The sequence below is a fragment of the Zingiber officinale genome, chromosome 4B (genome assembly GCF_018446385.1).
Source record: "Zingiber officinale cultivar Zhangliang chromosome 4B, Zo_v1.1, whole genome shotgun sequence".
In the NCBI taxonomy this organism is placed as follows: Eukaryota; Viridiplantae; Streptophyta; class Magnoliopsida; order Zingiberales; family Zingiberaceae; genus Zingiber; species Zingiber officinale.
The window spans coordinates 92,804,220-92,824,580 of NC_055993.1; the positions used below are offsets into that span (position 1 = coordinate 92,804,220).

The 20,361-nt window shown below is 36.4% G+C and overlaps 1 long non-coding RNA gene across 2 annotated transcripts; it reads left to right on the top strand.

Annotated features, from left to right (window-relative positions):
- The first annotated feature begins 8,836 nt into the window (after positions 1–8,836).
- On the top strand, positions 8,837–18,612 carry LOC121975544. 2 transcript variants are annotated; one of them, XR_006110347.1, is made up of 6 exons: positions 8,837–9,064; positions 9,161–9,308; positions 10,386–10,445; positions 15,557–15,636; positions 17,374–17,481; positions 18,336–18,612. It is a non-coding gene; the product is annotated as an uncharacterized LOC121975544 (long non-coding RNA). The 2 variants fall into 2 exon arrangements; XR_006110348.1 differs by having other exon boundaries at positions 9,179–9,308.
- Positions 18,613–20,361: the final 1,749 nt, after the last annotated feature.

The following is a 20,361-nucleotide window of genomic DNA, read 5'->3' on the forward strand; positions in this document are numbered from 1 at the left end:
TAATCCAAGACTATAAAAAGTTCACTAGAATTCTTCTTCGGGTGGAGTAGCCTCTTACAGCATTGATAGCTCACAAAGTAGTAGAATAGAAAAGAAAATAAATTTGTGTACAAGTGATGATCTAAACTACTGAGACCATGTCTCTATTTATAGCTTGTTGGTCGAATCTAACTATTTGCTAATGTAGTAGCTCTGAGAGCCTCAATAGGGTCCAGGTGCCTGGGCGTGGATAAAATTTTATCCACGGCGGCAACGGTTCGAACAGGATATACTTTTCCTAGTCCGGGAGCCTGGACACCCTCGCTCAGCGTCGTCTTCGAGGAGGAGCCCCTGGGCTGCCTTAGGGGGGTTGAGCACCCTGATTGTTCGGGCGTCTGGACTGTTCGGGCGCCTGGACTTGGTCCAGACGTCCGAACAGTCAATAGTAGGTTGACTGTCTAGATTCTCCTCCGATCTGGCTTTGTTCGACTGGGTGATTTCGGTCATTCGAAATAGGGTTCACCCGAACTCATTTTCTGGCCTTCTCTTTGAGTAAGCTTCCGCTCCAGCTTCTCATCCCTTGAAAAATGCCACACACTTCCTTCTCATCTGCTAGCATACTCTTCGATAGCACCTTTTTTTGCAAATGCACTAGGCCCGTCGACTTTCTCCCGTGCTGTCATTCTCGCTAGCTACGTCTTTTGCTTAACTTCTTGTGCTACCAAGTTCCTACACTTAGGCATAAGGCATCAAACACACATAGGACCTAACTTAACTCAGTTAACCACATCAAAACTATCTTGGGATACCTACACTACTAAGTCAAATATACCAAGTTGAAGTCATATCTTCCTAGACATGCATAGACAGAGCTTCCTTAACTTACTATTATCCAAAACTTCTCTAGTACTATTTGTAAAGTTAACTTTTGTCCCTATTTAGCCTAACCCTAATTACCCAATCTGGTAAATTATTATTTTGGATGTGACAACTAATTTGGAGCCTCCCCTTGAATTATTGAACTTTGGGTTTAGGTTTTAGGTTTGTGTTGATTTACTTTATAATTATAATAAACTTGAGTATTGTTTGAGTTTAGATTAATTTTAATTTAGGTTTAGTTTTTGATTTATTTGATTTTATTTGATTCTTTATGTTAGAATTTAGTTTAAAAGGTGTAATTTTTGAGATTAAGGTTGAGTTATTTGGTTTATTTTGATTTGGTTTTGGCTAGTTTATTTTATTTTAGGCACATAGTATCGATTGAGTTCTACTTGCGTCGTTAGGCATACTTTCGGAATCCAAACTTTAGTTAGTTTTTTATTTTGAGTAACTAGAGATATAAAGATTTTGTTAGTCGAGCTGGACTTGTATCCGAGTCTAGACTTATTATACACAGCTCATTGTGGTCCAAGTATCATATCAAAGTACTTGGATCTAGTTATGAATTTTTCTAGAAGTTCTAGTTCAATTACTTCACCTTTTAATCTGGAATTGTCCTCCTTAAATTTTACAACTTGAGTTGGGATTCCATCTTGAATCCCAACTCCTCTGTCATTGAGCTTAATTTTAGTTGTTCGTTAAGTATTTTATTTTCTATACTTAGTTCATTTAGTTTGTTTTTTGAGATAGTTAATTTCCTATGTAAACATGCGATTATTTTGAAAAACTTTTTTCTTAAAATAGATTAAAACATTTTGCTTAAAATAGAAACAAGTATGGACTCGTGACTTGATTCAGGTTCAGACCTGTCTTCTGATTCACTTTCTGATTCTGGTTCGTATGCCATCAGCGCTAGGTAGTTGGTGGGCTTTGGTTCGTCACTGGTCCCTTCGTGTAGTTCTAAGAACTTGTCCCACAACTTCTTTGCGTTCTCAAATGGTCTGACACAGTTCAACTCCTCCTTTGTCAGACCACATTAAATTGTGTTGAGGGTCTTGGAGTCGATTTGAGCTTTCTTCTTCATTTTCAAATTCTAATTTTCTGAGTCCATTGGAATTCTAGTGTTGTGGTTGACTAGCACCTTGTATCCTTTGGTGATGCTAAACCACTAATTGAAGTCAGTCTCCAAGTATACTTCCATTTGTCTCTTCTAGTTGGGGAAGTCATCTCCATTGAAAAGTGGGGTGGGGGGGGGGGGGGGCGAACTGTGCTGGATCCCTCAGTTTGAGCCATGAATTTATTGAAAAAGAAAACTTAAAACGTATACCAAGACTAGGTCTTGAGGTAAGTAGTGTGGGAAAAAGGTACAGTTATTGCAGTTATAATTAAGCAATAGAAACCAGAAAAATTGAAAAAGCAATGATCCCCCTGCTCAATCGGTGGTTGTATCAATTTAGAGCTAACTAGGCTCTAATACTCATGGTCAATAGTGATAACTCCCGTTGATAACTCCCATTTGATCATGAGCACGTGAGAGGAGGGGTGAATTATGTGTTTTTTTTAAACAAAGTTATTTTACAAATTCAAAATAAATTGTAGCAAAAAGATTGAACTGAAAAGAACACAAAAAAAAACTCGATCGATTTTACTTGGTTTGGAACCTTCGGCGACTCCTACTCCAAGACCCAGGTCCCACGGATCTATTGATGGATAATTCATTAAACGGCTCTTTCAGAATGGCCAAAAGATGTAATCGAATACAAAGATAGGGATAGTGTAACATTCTATACTTCAATTTTAAAGTAGTAGTATGAAAATTACAATACTATTAAAAGTTACCAACAATTTAGGGTCGCTCGTGTGTTGCTGTCGGTATGCCAGAGATGATTGGATGACTAAAATAAGTAGCTCGATGGTAGAAAGATTTCTTTGAAGCAGCAGCAGAAAGCTAGAGCAATTGAAACTTCAAATGGACATGCAGTAGATCGTAGAAGTGATGTGTGAGAAGCCTTTGTCGAGATGCTCTTTTATTGCGCATGGAAGGCGCCTTCCATAGCACTGAAGACGCCTCTAATGCATAAAATCTGATCCCAAATAGTTCACCTCTTATTGTTCATGAAGTTTGATTTTATCTGATAGAAGGCGCCTTCCATGAATAGTAGTCAAGGCGCCTTCAAAGCTCCCGAAGATGCTTAAGTATTGTCCACCTGAGGCACTTTGTGCTCCATTTACCTTGTAAAATATGTTAGTCCAACACTAAAACATCTAACCTACAAAATAAAGTTAGCACAATAACAATAAGCAATAATAATTAGAAGAGCCAAGAACTAGTCAAGGTCTCAGTTTATGGATTCAAAATGGACCTAAACTGGACCAGCGCCTAAAGTCCAAACTTGGACTCATCCTCACCAGAACTCTTTCCTCTAATGACTTACCTTCACTTACTAACTTGCAGTCTATTGACTAGCCTCTTGACCCACTAGATCTTTCCGCCAGTTACCAGTTCACAGACCTAACTAAACTTTGGCCAACTGTCAGGTCTTGTGGAGCTAGCTATACTTCCTGGCAGATATCAGGTCAGCTCTTTAACCTATCTGAGCTTCACACTAACTATCAAGTCCTCAAATCAAATTAGGTTTCATCCTGGTGTCAGGTCCCCTAGATCCATCAATCCTTGCATGCTCGGTAAATGCACCAAATCATAATAACACCTAACTTAACTCACTTGCCATTCATAAAAATCTGAGTTAGACCATTAGTGCAAATTGTATCAACAGAAGCTAGCCCCTCAAAATGAGCTTATAAAACACAAGGTGAAGAAGATGATGATGAACCAGTTAAGGTTGAGCTCAGACAAAGTAAAATAGCTCGGGTGGAAAAATCCTATGGGATATATGTTATCACTTTCATGTTGGAAAGTGAGCCCCATAATTACTTAAAAGCAGTAAGCTCTTTTGATGGACCTCACTGTAAAGAGGCAATTGTATATGAGATAAACTCTATCTTGCAAAATCACACATACAAACTTATATATCTTCCATAGGGAAGCAAACCACTAGGTTACAGGTGGATTTTTAAGAAGAAAATGAAATTAGATAACACGATTGATAAGTATAAAGCTAGATTGGTAATTAAAGGATATCAATAATGAGAATATCTTGATTACTTTGATACATATTATCCGACATCAAGAATAACTCCCATTAGAGTATGGTTTCCTATAGCCGCTTTATGGAATCTCGAAATACATCAAATGGATGTAAAGACAATCTTTCTAAATGAGGATTTAGAAGAGAAAATCTACATGAAGCAACCTGAAGGGTTTTGTTTGTCAGGATAGAAAAATAAGGTTTATAAATTGGTAAAGTCATTATATGACTTGAAACAACCAACAAAGCAGTGTTATGAAAAATTTAATAATGCCTCGAAGGAATGTAGATTTAAGATCAATGAATGTGATAAATGTGTTTGAAAAAAATCCACAGAGAATGACTATATCATCTTGTATCTTATGTAAATGGCATACTTATCATTGAGAGTAATGATAAGATAATCAAATTCACTAAAAACATATTAAACTCAAGGTTTGACATGAAGGACTGGGCCTAGCAGATGTGATTCTAGGAATCAAAATTCTTAAAATAGCCGAAGGACTTGTTCTTAGTCAGTCCAATTATGTGGATAATATTCTTGAGAAATTCATTAATGGTGATACTGTGTTGGCACAAACGTTGATATATATGAATCAATATCCATTGAAAAATTGAGGAAAAATCATCTCTCAAATAGAGTACTCTTGAGTGATTGGAAATCTAATATACCTAATGAATTGAACACGACCAGACTTGGCCTACGCAATAAGTAAATTAAGTAGATATACGATTAATCCCAGTGTTAAGCGCTAGAAAAGGATAACAAAAGTACTGAGATACTTGAATTATACTCGTAAATATGGATTGTACTATATGAGATATCCTACTATGATCGAAGGATACAGCGATGCAAGTTGAATATCTGACATAAAATACTCTAAGTTTATGAATGGATATGTATTCACTCTTGGAAGTGCAGTCATTTCCTAGAAATCTTCTAAGAAAACTATAATAACTAGATTCATTATGGAATTTAAGTTTATAGTTCTTGACAATATGGTGAAGAGGCTGAATGACTATGACAATTCTTAGAAAATATTCCTAGATGACTAAAACTTGTGTCAACAATTTGTATATATTATGATAGTCAATCAGTAATTAGTTGGGCACAGAGTTCTTTGTATAATGGAAAGTCTAGATATATACATAGTAGATATAATACCATGAGATAATTACTCTCAACGGGAGTTATCACTATTAACTATGTGAAGTCAAAGGAAAACTTAGCAGATCCATTAACCAAAGGGTTAAATAGAGAGTTAGTTGCAAGTTCATCATGAGGGATAAGCTTGATGCTGACAAGAAATATTGGTACAAAGGAAACCCATGGTACAAAGGAAACCCAGCCTATACAGACTAGAGATCCCAAGAACTAGATTTAAAGGGACAACCTAACTGCACGGACAAAGTTGCTCACTGCAGGGGAATAACCCAATGAATAAGTGAAGGATGGAGGTTAAGTAGACAACTTTTAATGATCTAGTAAACTCTTAATGACACCTATGTGAGAAAGAAGTGAGGTCACTTTAAAGAGAATTAGAGACATAATTCTTAGAACTTCTCACTATGTTCATGGCCAAGAACAAATACATTCATGAGAACTGAGCTGTATCAAGGAGTTCAAGGTGAGATATATCAATGCTTACATGAACGGTGGAATGGTTCAAGGACATCATGTTTATTGTCAGCTAGTAAGCAAACAGATCCTCGCAAAGGAAGGTTTAAAGGCTAAAACCTATCTGGCTTATACTGGACTCAACTGTTAAATGCCATCACATATCCTATTCTCATTCATATGGGAGATTGTTAGAAATGCGAATGGAAAAAAAGGTGGAAAGGAAGAGGAAAGAAGCTCCATTGTGAATGAGACTTTAGTCTCACATTGGGAGTTTGAAGGCATATTGGTTTGTTTATATTGATTTACATGTATTGATGATATGAACAAATGCATGGGAAGAGACTCTCTCTTATGCTTGGGTGAGTAGGGGGTTCAAATCCAGGGCCTGAATTGCATTGAACCAAGTTGACTTATGTGCGAGCACGACCTGCGCGCACCGAATGCAAGACCGATCGGGGCAAAAATTTATCTAAGTGAATGAACCAATGTTTTGCTAGATAAATCATTTTGCTGCTTATATAAGTGTGTAATGGATGTATTAAATTGAAAATTAATGCAGAATCTATAAACGATCAAGTGAAACATTGGTGTTTCAAAGCTCGACAAGTAATGATTATTCATCGATCATTAAACTTTGCCCATTAGTCTAAACTCCTATACAAGACGGTTGCAATCATAGGCAAAAGGATACACATAGGAAAAAGACTCTCCACCAACATTCCCCTTACCTCTTCTCTGTCATGCATCTCTTGCTCAACATTGTACCCGTGATATCAGTTTGGTACCACTCAATTTGTCGTGACCAACAGTGTTTGGTGTATATCATGGCTAACCATTGTATCCTAGAAAACAAAAGATCCAAGAAAATATCGAAGCACAGCCGAAGGTGGACCAATTTGTTTCAAAGAACTACATCCATCACAAGCCTCAAAATCTTCAGCCGCTCGGCTGCTCTACATTTAGCCACTCGACCACTCTGCACTCAATCGCTTTGCACTTAGCCGCTCGGCCGCTTTGCTCTTGGACACTTTGCACTCGACCGCTCTAAACTTAGCCACTTGGCTGCTCGACCTCTCTATACTCGATCACTCTGCAGTTTACACTCAGCATTTGGTAGAAACCAACCCTCACTGGCAGCCTAAGATTATCTGCTTAGGTTATTTCGACAGATAAATTGAATTTGATTTGATGTAATTTTAATTAAGCTAATTCTTTCAAAATCTTCAATAGATTGTTTAACAACGAGTATGCCAACACAACATAGAAGACAAAAATCTGAGTAACAGTGTGATCCTCTTTGAAAACTATAGAGATGACGCGTTGGACAAGGTGGCTTGATCGTTGACTAAGAGAGGACTTTCCGCTCCACGAAGAAGGTTACTTTTGATCCTGCTCATACAGAGACGAGCCTACAAAACGTCAGCGCCTAGAAACTAGGGGGAGTTCCTAGCGAAGACCCTCCGATGCTCAAGTCAGTACAAATTTAGACGAGTGAATGAAAAAAGAGTAAAATATGTGGATGAGAATGAGGTTCAGATGTTCAGAGAACATACCTTGCCAACGGATAACCTCCGTAATCATGAGGTGGTATTGTGTGTTAGAGGTTGTTAGGTAAAAGAAAGTATACAACCTAGGCAATGTGCAATAATTGTCCAAGGAATCTTTCATTTACCCACATGTATACCTCTTTTGTCATTTATAGCTATGTTATTATTGAGCTAGTTGAAGGAATATACTGTCATAAGTGGTCTACTGATAGGAAATATGATTATCTCTAAAGAAGGTTCCAGAAGAATATTCTCTGATATGTGGTTGTTATTCTGATGAGTTGTTAGGATTCTCTACTCATGTTATCGGCTGAGTATATCTCGGATGACCCATAAGACCAGCCACCCTTATGCCCATCCTGGCGTTACGTTGCTTAGTTATGTTATGCGTTGTTTGCTCAATTATGTATTACGATGCGTATATCTCAATTGGTCCATAAGGCTGACCATCTTTATATCTGTCCTTGCATTAAGCTACTTAGTCACGTTTTGTGTAATATTAGCGACCCATTCAGAAAATGATATGCTGCATTGGGCACGCTGGAAATCTGTTCTAGAAACCATATGATGAACTATGTGTGCTAGAAATCCCTTTGGGAATCAACATGAAGCTAAGTGTCTTAGGCTCGACGTGCCTTTTATCTAACCCGACCTTCATAGAGAGATTTATGAGGCTAAGGGCCTTAAGCTCGATCAGCCTTTTATTTGCCTGGGCATGTATAGGGAGACTTATAAGGCTCATGGATACTGACCCTTATTCTGACCATACATATGACTGTTCGATTGCGAGGTGGATCAAACATTCTGATCGACCCATACGGACGACCATCTTTAAACCTTGTCATGCATGCTATCTTTTCAGTTCAAGAGTGAAGCATTAAGCTCCTTATGTTCGACCGACGTAAGTTTCGGTCGACCTTTTTTCTGCCCGACTTACAACTAAGTCTGGCTGGACCTGAGAGCCTTAGCTAGGGGGAATGCTCCCTCCTCTAGTCCTTAACCGCCACGTCACCTTAACCTTGACTGCCACGTAGCCTTGATGGTGACTACCACATCATCTTCTGGGTCCGGTCGTTACAACCCGTATCATTAACCTCCCTTTTAAGTCTAGTCGCAAGAGGTGTTGCCGATTGACTGGACCCAAGTTTGATTTTTCGTCCACTCGGCCTTTTGCTAAGGTCGTATAGAAATTCATGTTCTTCACTGTGCCTTGGACACTTATTAATTTTTTTTTTCAAAATTACTTGTCAGAGGCATGTTGCTCAAAAGGGAATACCGAGAACATGTAGAGAGGTGCCATTATAAGAAAAACAGTCATAGACACCGGTGGAACAATGATAATTTTAAACAATTTTCAGTGTCTTTGAGTATTTTAAACCAATTTTTCAAAAAATGGTGTCTAGGAGCGCATATTTTTGCTCATATAAACCAATTTTTTTAGCCGGTGTATATGAATGCTCTTTTTTTGATAATAGACACTGATTTTAACAGTATTTTTTAAAATCCGGTGTCTATGAGTGCTTCCTTACCCTATTTATGAAATCATATAATAAAAAATACTATTAAAAGTGATGTTAATTAAAAAAACAATTAATTTTTCCTACCTATACTTAGCAAAAATTTTCAACACTACTCTTCCCTCCAAATCTAAACCTATACAACGCCTTCCGCACCAAACCCACTCTGCCGAAACCTTCGTCACTTGAGGAGTTTTCGTTGAAACCTTCGTCGCTCAAAAACGTCCTTCGGCGAAACCTTCACCACCCAACAAGCCCTCTCTTCCCTCTTTTCGACGCTCTCACTCTTTTCATCCTCAACCCCAACCACAACCCTAGTCTCGACTGGCCCCTTCGGTCCGCTGGATCCTTTCTCTATTCTTCAACCCCTCGGTTCGTTGCTAAATTTTGTCTTTATACTTTCCGTTTGAGGTTTTGTCTTTGTCCACCTTGACTTTGATTGACGGTGAGGAGGCTGGGATCCATCAGAGATTGTTCTTTGGTAAGGGGAGGGAATTAGGGTATCAAGTATGATGGAGGGCGAAAAGGGATCCGGCCTATGACGACGGAGGAGGAAGTGCTGAAGAAGAATATTGACTGCATGTACTTCTTAGCTTCTCCATCGACTTGCAAAAAGGTGGTTCTCTCTTGATTTTTTGACTTGGATTTTGTTTTCTTGCTATGTCTTGAGTCTCAAAGATGCAAACTTTTTGTCTTGGGTTGTCCATCTTTCCTAGGGCCTGACACGCATTTGGTTGTTTGCTTCTCTTGTCATTCTCAGAACCCTTGTTGGGTTATAGAAAACTTTCACGATGTGGATAAAACTTCAGATTTCATTACTAATGCTATTCTATTTTATGGTCGAGATTTTGTAAGCATTCCTTGTGTTAATAAAAAATATGAGTTCCTGAGATGTCTATCACCGCTAGTTTGTATGAAGCATAAGCTAAAGATATTTCTTGATGGTCTACTAGAAGTTGCAATATAAAGGAAAGAAATTCTGTAATTCACCTAAGGTTCTTATCTTATTATCTTGATGGTTTATTGTAGATTGCTAAGGGCATTGGTGCAGCCCCCATTTGGGTATTCAATAATGGTATTTTCATCTGCAGAGTAAATCAATTGCTTAAATATAGAAAATTTGACACTTTTCTTTGTGCTCTTTTAATTCAAGAATTAGCCACCAGGATCAAGTGGATACTACCAATATTTTTCCTTTTATACCGGCATGATATCTTTATTGTCTTACATGCAATTTATCTTGAAATTTATAACATGCTTTTGTTTTCATTCTGTAACTATATATAACATCTTGAAATTTATCTTGATTGTACATCCATGGGATCAAGCTAAGTGAAGCTTGGTACATCATTCCAACAATTAGGTTTGTTATATGTCAGTAACTATGTTTTTTAACAAATACTGATTAATACATCTTAGTATGCAAATAGGGAATTTGTTATAAATGTGCATTCAATATTACCCAATTAAAACCTATTGGATGGAAGATGCAATTCATCAAAATTTAAGTACTCAAATTCAGGATCGGTGGGGAAAACATGCTTTCCATCCAATTCCTTGTTTGATGACTGTAGTAGCCTGGAGGTATGGCCAACTTAAGATAAAGGATGCTTATGTTGTAAACTTGTCGTGTAATATTCTATTGTCTCTTTTTTGTTTATAAATTTACCTTTTTTTTTTGTTGTTTCTACAGATTTGTGTGTTGGGCTTCTTAGACAAGCTACATATACAACTTAAATGCTTGGATCATTAAGTGAGTGTTTTCTTTTGACCTTCTTGTTAAATTGATTCATGACCATGGTAATTAATAGACCACTATGTTTCATAAGGATATCAAGTGATCTTCTGATGTTCTTTGAGTTAGATATCTACAAGCATAAGAATGCTTGATCACCAAATTCTCAAAAAAATTTAACATTTATGATTTTCAAGTTTCTGAATGCATGTGAATAGTTCCAAATAGGGCATTTTGTTGATGATTCATGAATGATTGATAATTTATTTATTGGTATAATGACGAAGTGCAAATTTTGTTTATGATATTAAGTTAATTATTGATTCTGGCAATATGAAATAGTATGTAATATGGCTCATTGTTGTAATTGTCTTGATATTTTGATTGATTTTTGATTCATTAGGACAACAAAATGGACAATGGATAGATTATCACATGAGTTTGAACTTGGACTGAAATATTTCTTGCAATTTACGTTGCAACATGCTGCTAATCCTACTAGTATATCTTGTCCTTGTACGAAATGTGGTAATCTATGGAACAATAATATTAACAACATAAGGGCACATGTGTACTGCAATGGTATAGACTTAACATATAAAAAATGGATATGACATGGGAAAGAATCTGGATTAGGGGATTTAAAGAAAGAGAATGATGCAGCTGGAGAATGTGAAAAATATTTTGCTGCTGATAAACCTGTAGATATGGTACATGCTGCATATGAAAGTTCAGAGAATCCAAATCAATTTATAAAATTGCTTGAGGATGAGGATGCTGAGAAACCTTTATATCCTGGGTGTACTGAATTTACAAAGTTATCTGCAATTGTGCAGTTATATAACTTGAAGGCGAAATACAACTGGAGTGATAATAGTTTTACTGAACTACTTGTCTTGTTTGGACAAATACTTCCTAGTGACAATGAATTGTTTTTATCTTTATATGATGCAAAGAAAAACTTATGTGCGATGGGGATGACTTATAAGAAAGTACATGCTTGCCCTAATGATTGTGTCCTATACTGGAAGGAGTATGAGGGTTTTACCGATTGTCCTACTTGTGGGATGTCAAGGTGGAAGTTGGCCAAGAATTCTAGGATAATTGAAGGAGTCCCTACAAAGATTTTATGGTACTTTCCTCCTATTCCTAGGTTTCAAAGAATGTTTCGGAGCAAGAAAATATCTAAGGAGTTAACTTGGCATGCTGATAAAAGAGTATGTGATGCCTATATGCGACATCCCTTTGATGCACCTTGTTGGAGACTTGTGAATCATAATTGGCTAGATTTTGCTTCTCAGACGAGAAATCTAAGATTGGTCATAGCAGCTAATGGGATCAATCCTCATAGTTTGATGACCTCTACATATAGTTGTTGGTCAGTTATAATGATCACCTACAATCTTCCTCCATGGTTGTGTATGAAGAGAAAATATATGATGTTCACATTGTTGATTTCTAGTCTTAAATAGCCGAGAAATGACATTGATGTGTACTTGGCGCATTTGATTAATGATTTAAAAGAATCATGGGAAGTTGGTGTTGAAGCATATGATGCACACTGAGAAGAAATATTCTTGCTTAGAGTTGTCCTATTGTGGGCAATTAATGATTTTCTGGCATATGGAAACATATCAGGATGCACTGTAAAAGGATATTAAGCATGTCCTATTTGTGCTTAGAAACTTTATGCAAAAAAGGTTGAAGCACAGTAAAAAAATGTCATTTATAGGCCATAGACGATTTCTTCGTAGAGATCATCCTTATCGAATGCAGAAGAAGACATTTGATGGGACACAAGATTTTACTATGACCCCAAAACCACTAAGCGGTGATGAAATTTTTAAAAAAAAGTTGAAGGAATTACATGCCAATGGGGGAAAATGAGAGCAAATATTCAATCAAAGAAAAATAACGGTAATTCCTGCTGGAAAAAGAAATCGATATTCTTTGAATTTGAGTATTGGAATGATATGCATGTTCGACATATTCTTGATGTGATGCACATAGAGAAAAACGTGTGGGAAAGTCTGATTGGTATATTACTTGACATGCAAGAAACAACCTAGTGGAGATGAAAATTTGGGGAGAATTAGAACCACAAAAAGGGAGAAGAGGATATTTTTGCCCCTAGGATGTTATACATTAAGCAAGGATGAGAAAAGAAAACTTTGTAATTCATTGATCGGAATTAAGGTTCCCACGGGTTACTCCTCCAACATCAAAAACCTTGTCTCAATGAAGGACCTAAACCTGGTTAGTCTTAAATCACATGACGTCCACACCTTAATGCAACAGTTTCTTCCAATTGTCATCCGTGATGTTTTGCCCAAGCATGTCAGAAATGCTATCATAAGGTTTTGTTTCTTCTTCAATGTGTTATGTAACAAAGTGATAGATATCTCAAAGTTGGATAATATACAAACAAAAATTGTGAAGACTCTGTGTCTGCTTGAAAAGTGTTTTCTGCCTTCATTTTTTTATATAATGGTTCACTTAACAGTTCATCTTGTGTGTAAGGTTAAGTTGTGTGGACTAGTTTGGTATAGATGGATGTTTCCATTTGAAAGATATATGAGAACATTGAAAGGTTATGTGTGGAACAGAAATCGACTAGAAGGATGCATGACTGAATGTTATATTGCTGAAGAAGCTATAGAGTTTTGCTCAGAATTTATGTCTAATATGAACATGATAGGGATTCCATCAAAATATCGTGAAACAGTACTCACTAAGTCCTTGTTAGGTGCCAAGGTCATGAGGTCTGGGGTTCGAATCTCAGCAAAGGCGAGATAAATGCCTCCCTTATGTGCTAGTCACTATTCCAAAGGCTAGTAGCCGCCCGTGATTTACCTCCTCCGTGTTGGCCTTGGGACGGGTTGGTGGGGGCGCTGGGAGCGAGCGTATTCGCCTTTTGCCACCTTGTTAGGTGCCAAGGTGCACTTCTATTGTCACGAGAAGTGGGCACAAGCACATCATTATATATTGGAAAATGACACTGAGGTTGATCCTTACATTGTGTAAGCCCTTAGTTCAGTAATAATCTCATGAAATTGTTAACAAAAATATCCTATTAATTTCTTCATAATTTTTTCATTAGGGAACATATGACATACTTGAAGCAAAAATTTCCTATTAAAGGTGCAAAGTGGTTACAAGATAAGCACCACCGAAGTTTTATTTCTGGGTTCCATGAACATGTAAGTGCCATAAATATTAGCATGTTTATTATTGAACATACGAACTTTAAGAAATTTAATAATTTAACCCCCTTATGATGAATTATAGGTTACAAATATAACATCCTCTTCCTCCAATCAATTATCAGAAAAAGTGAAGCTGTTAGCACATAGGCCTATCAAGGGAGTGCTAAAATACTCTAGTTATATGATTGATGGGGTCACTTATTACACGAAAGAAAGTGATAATGCATTAGTTGTTCAAAACTCGAGTGTAAGCTTGCTCACACAAACAATGCAAGTTGCAAGTGCAAAGGATAAAAATCCAATTATAATAGACATGATGTATTATGGTGTGATACAAGAAATATGGGAGCTCAATTACCATGATTTTCGAGTTCCAATGTTTAAGTGTAATTGGGTAGAGAATAACACTAGTATTAGAGTAGATGATAAAGGTTTTACCTTTGTAAATCTCAAGAGAATAGGATTCAAATCCGACCCATTTATCTTGGGCACTCAAGCAAAGCAAGTATTTAATGTAGAAGACCCTCAAGATCCCGCATGGTCTGTTGCACTTTCAACTCCAAATAGAGAGTATTTTGAATACATCACTAATAATAAGTTGGGAGATCCCTCAATCCACTACCCATGCTTCACAAAAGGGATGCCATCAATGGTTATTGACAAAATTGATGACAATGAACCACCCTGTATTCGTGCATATTGTGATTGGATTTGGGTTGACAATGAGAATTTTTAGTTTCGTAACTTTATTTATGGTTTATATATGTGACTATTTACTTGATCAAGTTTCTGATCTTGAATAATGTTGCACTAAAATATTCCATAAAAAATTTTGGTTTATTATTTGGTAGTAGTTTTTTTGTTGAATATATGAATGCTTTGTTGTAATTTTGAATGATATGCTCTGTAGTTTTCAAATTTCTACTATTATAACCAGGTTTTTGGACACTATGACCACTAGAAAAAAAGGTCAAATCAGCGCATGATCATAGTGATGAGATAGTTGAACAAGATAAGAATTCATAAAAAAATGCGAAAGACAATAAGTTCATGCATCCTACAAGTTATCAAAATATGCAAGTGATATTTTGAGAACTTGTAGGATGCATGCACTAATTATATCTCTTTGTGTAGTTGTCATTAGATTTTGACTATCATCAATGTTGAAAAAGAGATTATTTTTTTGTTGGATCCTCTTGGTCATTGCATTCGTGGTGAAGATTGAAAATATGTTGTCAACATGTAAGTTTTTTGGTTTCTTTTCTTACCTTTGTTGAAACATGGATTTATTCTCTTAAACATCTTAAAGTAACGTAATATCTTAGAAACTTTACAGTAAATGTATCAAATACTATAATGTAATTCTTATCATAATAACCTATGTATGTGCCAACAATCCAAATATAAATTAGTGTTTGAGGCAACTACTACTGTACAATGAGGCAACGATCATAGCCCGAGAAATTGTCACACTATTTAAGATAGATAGTTTTTGTTGCTTCAAAGGAACTGGATAGCCTCCCTTGGCACGAAGTGAGGAGGAATAACACATTATAGACCACCTCATTATTCTTGCCAGAATAAATTTTATGGTGCTTAAAATACATGGAGAATAAGATAAGGATCAAATAAATATCCCTCGAGTTTTATTGAGGAATACTTTATGCATAAGGAATTAGTAGAGAAAAAAGAAATAGGGTAATTGAGTTTTTTTTATTCTCCAGCATTTAATATATGAAAGGTGAATTTACAATTAATGAACAGAAGTATTTGCAGCGAGAACTTTTTAAGGAAGTAATTTAAGTCGATAGAAAATTTAAGTCATGTTTGCATAGGTTTTGATGGATAAGTGAGACAATTCTTTTATTTTCTTTTATTCCTAATTTAAAAAAGATTTATCATTCCATATCTTTCTTTTTGGAGATTCATGAAGGGCCTTGAAAATGTATATTGCGGAGGCGGGAAGGAAAGAGAAAAAACAACCAACATGGGAAGTTGTCAAGGTACGTCCTTGTGATTAGCAATTGTTTCATTGTCCTCAAAAGGAGTTATTTAAATATTTTTTTTCAAACATAGTAATGTGCGTAGATTTTATACACTTATTTAGCATGTTTTGACGCACATTCCTATATTTTATGCATGCTTTATCTATGCATTTTCATACTCCTTGGCATATTTACTCTTCTTTGTTCAGAGATATGCTCTTGTGTATTTTCTGTCTACAGGAGTCAAATTTGAAAAGGAAATGATGTTCGTGGCGAATTTGATCAACGAACGAAGGAAGTCAACGCTAGCCATGTGTGCCACACGACCATGTCAAAGGAACAGGAAGGAAAATGGTCTTGGCCGTGTGGAGCAGACCGGGTGTGCAGCATTAGCAGGAGAGGGGGTTGACATGGCCATGTGGTATCACACAGCCGTGTCACTTTTCAATCAGAATCAAAACACGACCGTGTATATCTACACGACCGTGCAACCTTTCCAGAGGCCAAACATCGTCAGGTCGTGTGTGTCACACGGCCGTACAACCTTTCCAGAGACCAAGACTGGCACGGCTGTGTGTGCCACACAGGCGTGTGAGCCATCCAGAGGTGGAGCATGACACGGCCGTGTGAATCTCACACGGCCATGTGACTTTAGGCGAGAGGAAAACAAGCGAGGCCGTGTGAGGTCCACACGGCTATGACACGGGCTATGTGGCGCCCAAACCCCTGCTCTATATAAAGGGTTCTTCCCTTTTTGAAAGGGGGAGGCTCTCCCTTTGGGGAGATCCAATCTGAAGGTTTTCTCCATCTTTTGGGTGTCGATCCAGCAATCTAAGGACGTCTCCATTCCCGATTTGACTCCGGTAGCAAGGATTGGTTCCGAAGATTACTCGTCGTCTCTAGATAAGCATTTCTTTTCTATCTTCTTGATTGAGATTGAAATGTTTACGATCTTGTCTTCGTATCTTTTCTTTTGTTCTAGGGAGTAGATCTCCTTGTTCTAGGATGGAGGGAGTATTTGTGATGTGAATTGATGTATGAATTCAAGGATTTGCCAACTTCTTGTTTCAATGATGTTGTTATGCATTGTATCAATTCAATCTTGTGTGGATTGTTGTGTTTGGATCTAATTACCATTCTTGATTGGATGTTTGTATTTCTTGTCAATCTTTTAGAGGAATTCTCTAGGTTGTATGACCGAGGGACGTCGTGACAGGGCTGTCCCGTTAACGGACATCTTGGGGATCACCTTGAAGGGTGAAGCAAGAATCTATAAAGAAGTGGGATAGATAAATGAACTGATCCCTATATCTTGATGTGAATTGATTAGTAATGTGTTTCTATGTTGTATGACCAAGGGGGGTCGTGACAGAGCTGCCTCGCTAACAGACTTCATAGGGGTCATAACTATTTAGTTGTTTAAGGTATAGATATAAGTCCCTTGTCAGTTTTTTCTGCAGGAGATAACCGATGACTTCTTATGAATACATGACAATTGAGGATATAATTGGTAAAATCATATTACATTGATAAGTATCACAAAGAAATCAAATTTCCTAGAACTTTCATAAAACCTAGTTTTTGCATTACTTTTCGATTTCCATTTTCTAGTTGCTTTTAGTATGTGTAATTCTTAGTTGACTGTTTAGATAATTCGCTTTGAAACATCTTTAGTAGTTATAACTAGCCCCTGTGGATACAATATCTGTTATATTACTGATGACGTAATCGTGCACTTGCGGTGATGTAACACAGGCTCCTCGACAACTGGATGCGGAGCAATGTGATTTTTATATCATGCGATATATGAAAGATATAATTGAAAATTTTGGAGTTGGCCACAAGAATTCACTTCCATCAATGGTAATAATACAATATCTTCCATTTTGAATATTTGATTTGAAAACTAACTCATTAGTATCTTTTTATAAAGTTATTAGTACTTTGCTCTCTACTTTTCTCTATTTAATGTGTTTGATTCTACTATGTGAATCTTTTCGAATTGGTTTCTCTATAATGTAATGTATTTTACATGTCACAATTCATGGATCATTTTCTTTCTATCTTATTCAAATTCCTCATATGATGAAAAACAAGATAGGTGTTGCTTGATTAATTTATGTGCCATTATATTTGCACAATAGTGTTTTTAGTTGTCCAATCTATGTTTTCTCATGTTATCAATGTTAGATTATTCATTGGATTAGATATGTTTTTCTCATAATCTCACTTCCTATATATGATTTTTGCTATTGTGTCTTTAATCAAGCCTTCCTGGCACAATTACTTAGCTTAGTTGATATCCTCATATCTACACATTCCATTAGCAATAGATTATTGATTGGATTGGATAATCTTCTCTTGTCGTTTCTCTTCGTACAATATTTTGCTACTATTTATTGGTTTCATATCCTACTCTTGTTTTTTTCAATCATGCCTTCTCAGTGCAAGTACTTAAGCTTTGTTGATATCGTAACGTCAGAACATTACATTTTTTACATTGAATTATTGATTGGATCATATGTACTTTTCTTATAATCTCTCATCCTTATAAGATTTTGCTTCTTTTGATTGGTTATATATTTTACTTGTGTGTTTTTTTAATTATGCGTTCTAAGTGCAAATACTTAAGCTTGATTGACAACCTAATATCTGAACATCTTATTGGGATTAGATGATATTGGTTTTACTAATATATTATTTATGTGTTTTTACAGTTTACAAATATCAAGTACTCTATAGTTGAAATTGATGAAGTGCGGTTCGAGTGGACTTAGTGCATGCTAGATTACATTTGAGTAGGAAAGGTATTTGATTTTTGGAAGCTTTGGAGGATGTATGCATTTTCATGGAATGTAATATGTGAATATTAACTTGATGTGTATCCCTATAATATATATTAGCTTTTTTTATGTTGCAAGAAGAATATTTATATATTGGTTACATCGGTGGATATTGACTTGGTGCATTTAAATATATCGGTACATTTTTATTTGTGATTTGCTTGGTGAATTTATAATATTAACTTAATTTTATACTGTTGGAAATCAGATTAATTTCATACTCTGGCTTGATCATAATTTACAAATAGCAAGAAAAAAATAAGTGTTATTATAGCAGTTTTAGCTTCAATGACATCAGTTTTGAAACATTGTCGTTAAATGATAATATCGGCTTTTTACCGCTTCTGAAATCATTGTCGTTAACTAATATTACATTGATTTTAGTCGTTGCTCAAATCGGTATCATTATCTGATATTACATTGGTTTTCCACCACTGCTGAAACTAGTGTCATTAATATTATAACGATAGAAAATCGTTGCCGAAATCGATGTCATTAACTGATATTACATCGGTCTTATATCATTGTTGGAATCGATGTCATTAATATTACATCGATCGAAAATCGTTGCCAAAACTGGTGTTATTAATAGATATTACATCGATCTTACATCGTTGCTAAAAATGGTGTAGTAAGATACTATACTGGTTAATAATCGATTCGGAAATCGATGTCGTTAAGTGATACTACATCGGTTACAAACCGATGTCTAAAATGTCAAACCTTTTACATCACCTTCATAAACACCGATCAATTTTGTCATAGACACAAGTGGAAAATCATTGTCTATGAGAGTTTTTCTTGTAGTGCGCTTTGATACCGGAATAATTTGGCTATCACCTCCATCATAACTGACCATTTATGAATGGATGCCACGTAGCACCACCCTTAATTTTTTTTTAAATGGCCTCTGACGCACGCCTATTCATACGACTCAATGGAACGTCTCTCCTCGCAAATTAATGATCCTCCAAGCGCATGCCATTCTGATCAAATGGCCACAAATAAGTTATACTTCATAAAAACCCTAAATGACATTGACTCTTAGCACTTTGCTTTTCGTCTTCCCCGATTTTTCTCTCCCGTGACCTTTCTTCTGCATATTTCTTTTTTGTGCTCTAAGCAATCTAATAAGTTGTTCGCCTTTTGTTCGCTTTGCCTTCTCTTATAGCTCAAGAATCATTCACCTCCTAGTATACTTTCACCCACTCTGATTTTGATGACCCTGATAGAGCTTACATCGGCTCTTGGGATGAAATTCCTAGGAGTTATTACATCATTCTCCTTGCCTCTGATGCTCGTCCCCTTCATCCTCCTGATAAACACATCACTTTCTTTAAGGACCAGTTAGCAGCCGGTCTGCATTTTCCTATCCCTCCATTCTTGTTGAAGGTAAGTCAATATTTAACATCCATTTACAATAATTCACCCCAAATGTAGTCTGCACTGTGTGTGGCATATTCATGTTATTCTACCTTTTCAACATCCCTCCTACACCACGCAACCTTTTTCTGTTTCCTATCCCAAGAAATCAGAATTCGGGGGTTTTTCTCTTTCAATCATGTCTAAAGTCTGTTTTCTTTAAAGATATTCCCTCTTCGAAAAAGGGATGGAAATCTCGCATTTTCTTCATTGAGATGCCTGAACCTGCCCCTTGGTATACTGAATTGTAGTCCTCCCTTCCTCCTCTTCCTAACCTGGAAAATTATAAGTGTGATCCAATGTTTATCTCCTACTCTAATAAGCTGAGCGGCCACCGCTTTAAAATTCACAAATGGTTATGCGAAGGCCTTCTATATTTGTTTGGCTTAAGCCCCATCAGAAAAAAGCTTCCCTACTCATTCGTTAAGTTTTGATAGCTTGGTTGTTACCTTATTACTAATTAAGTTATTTTCTTATT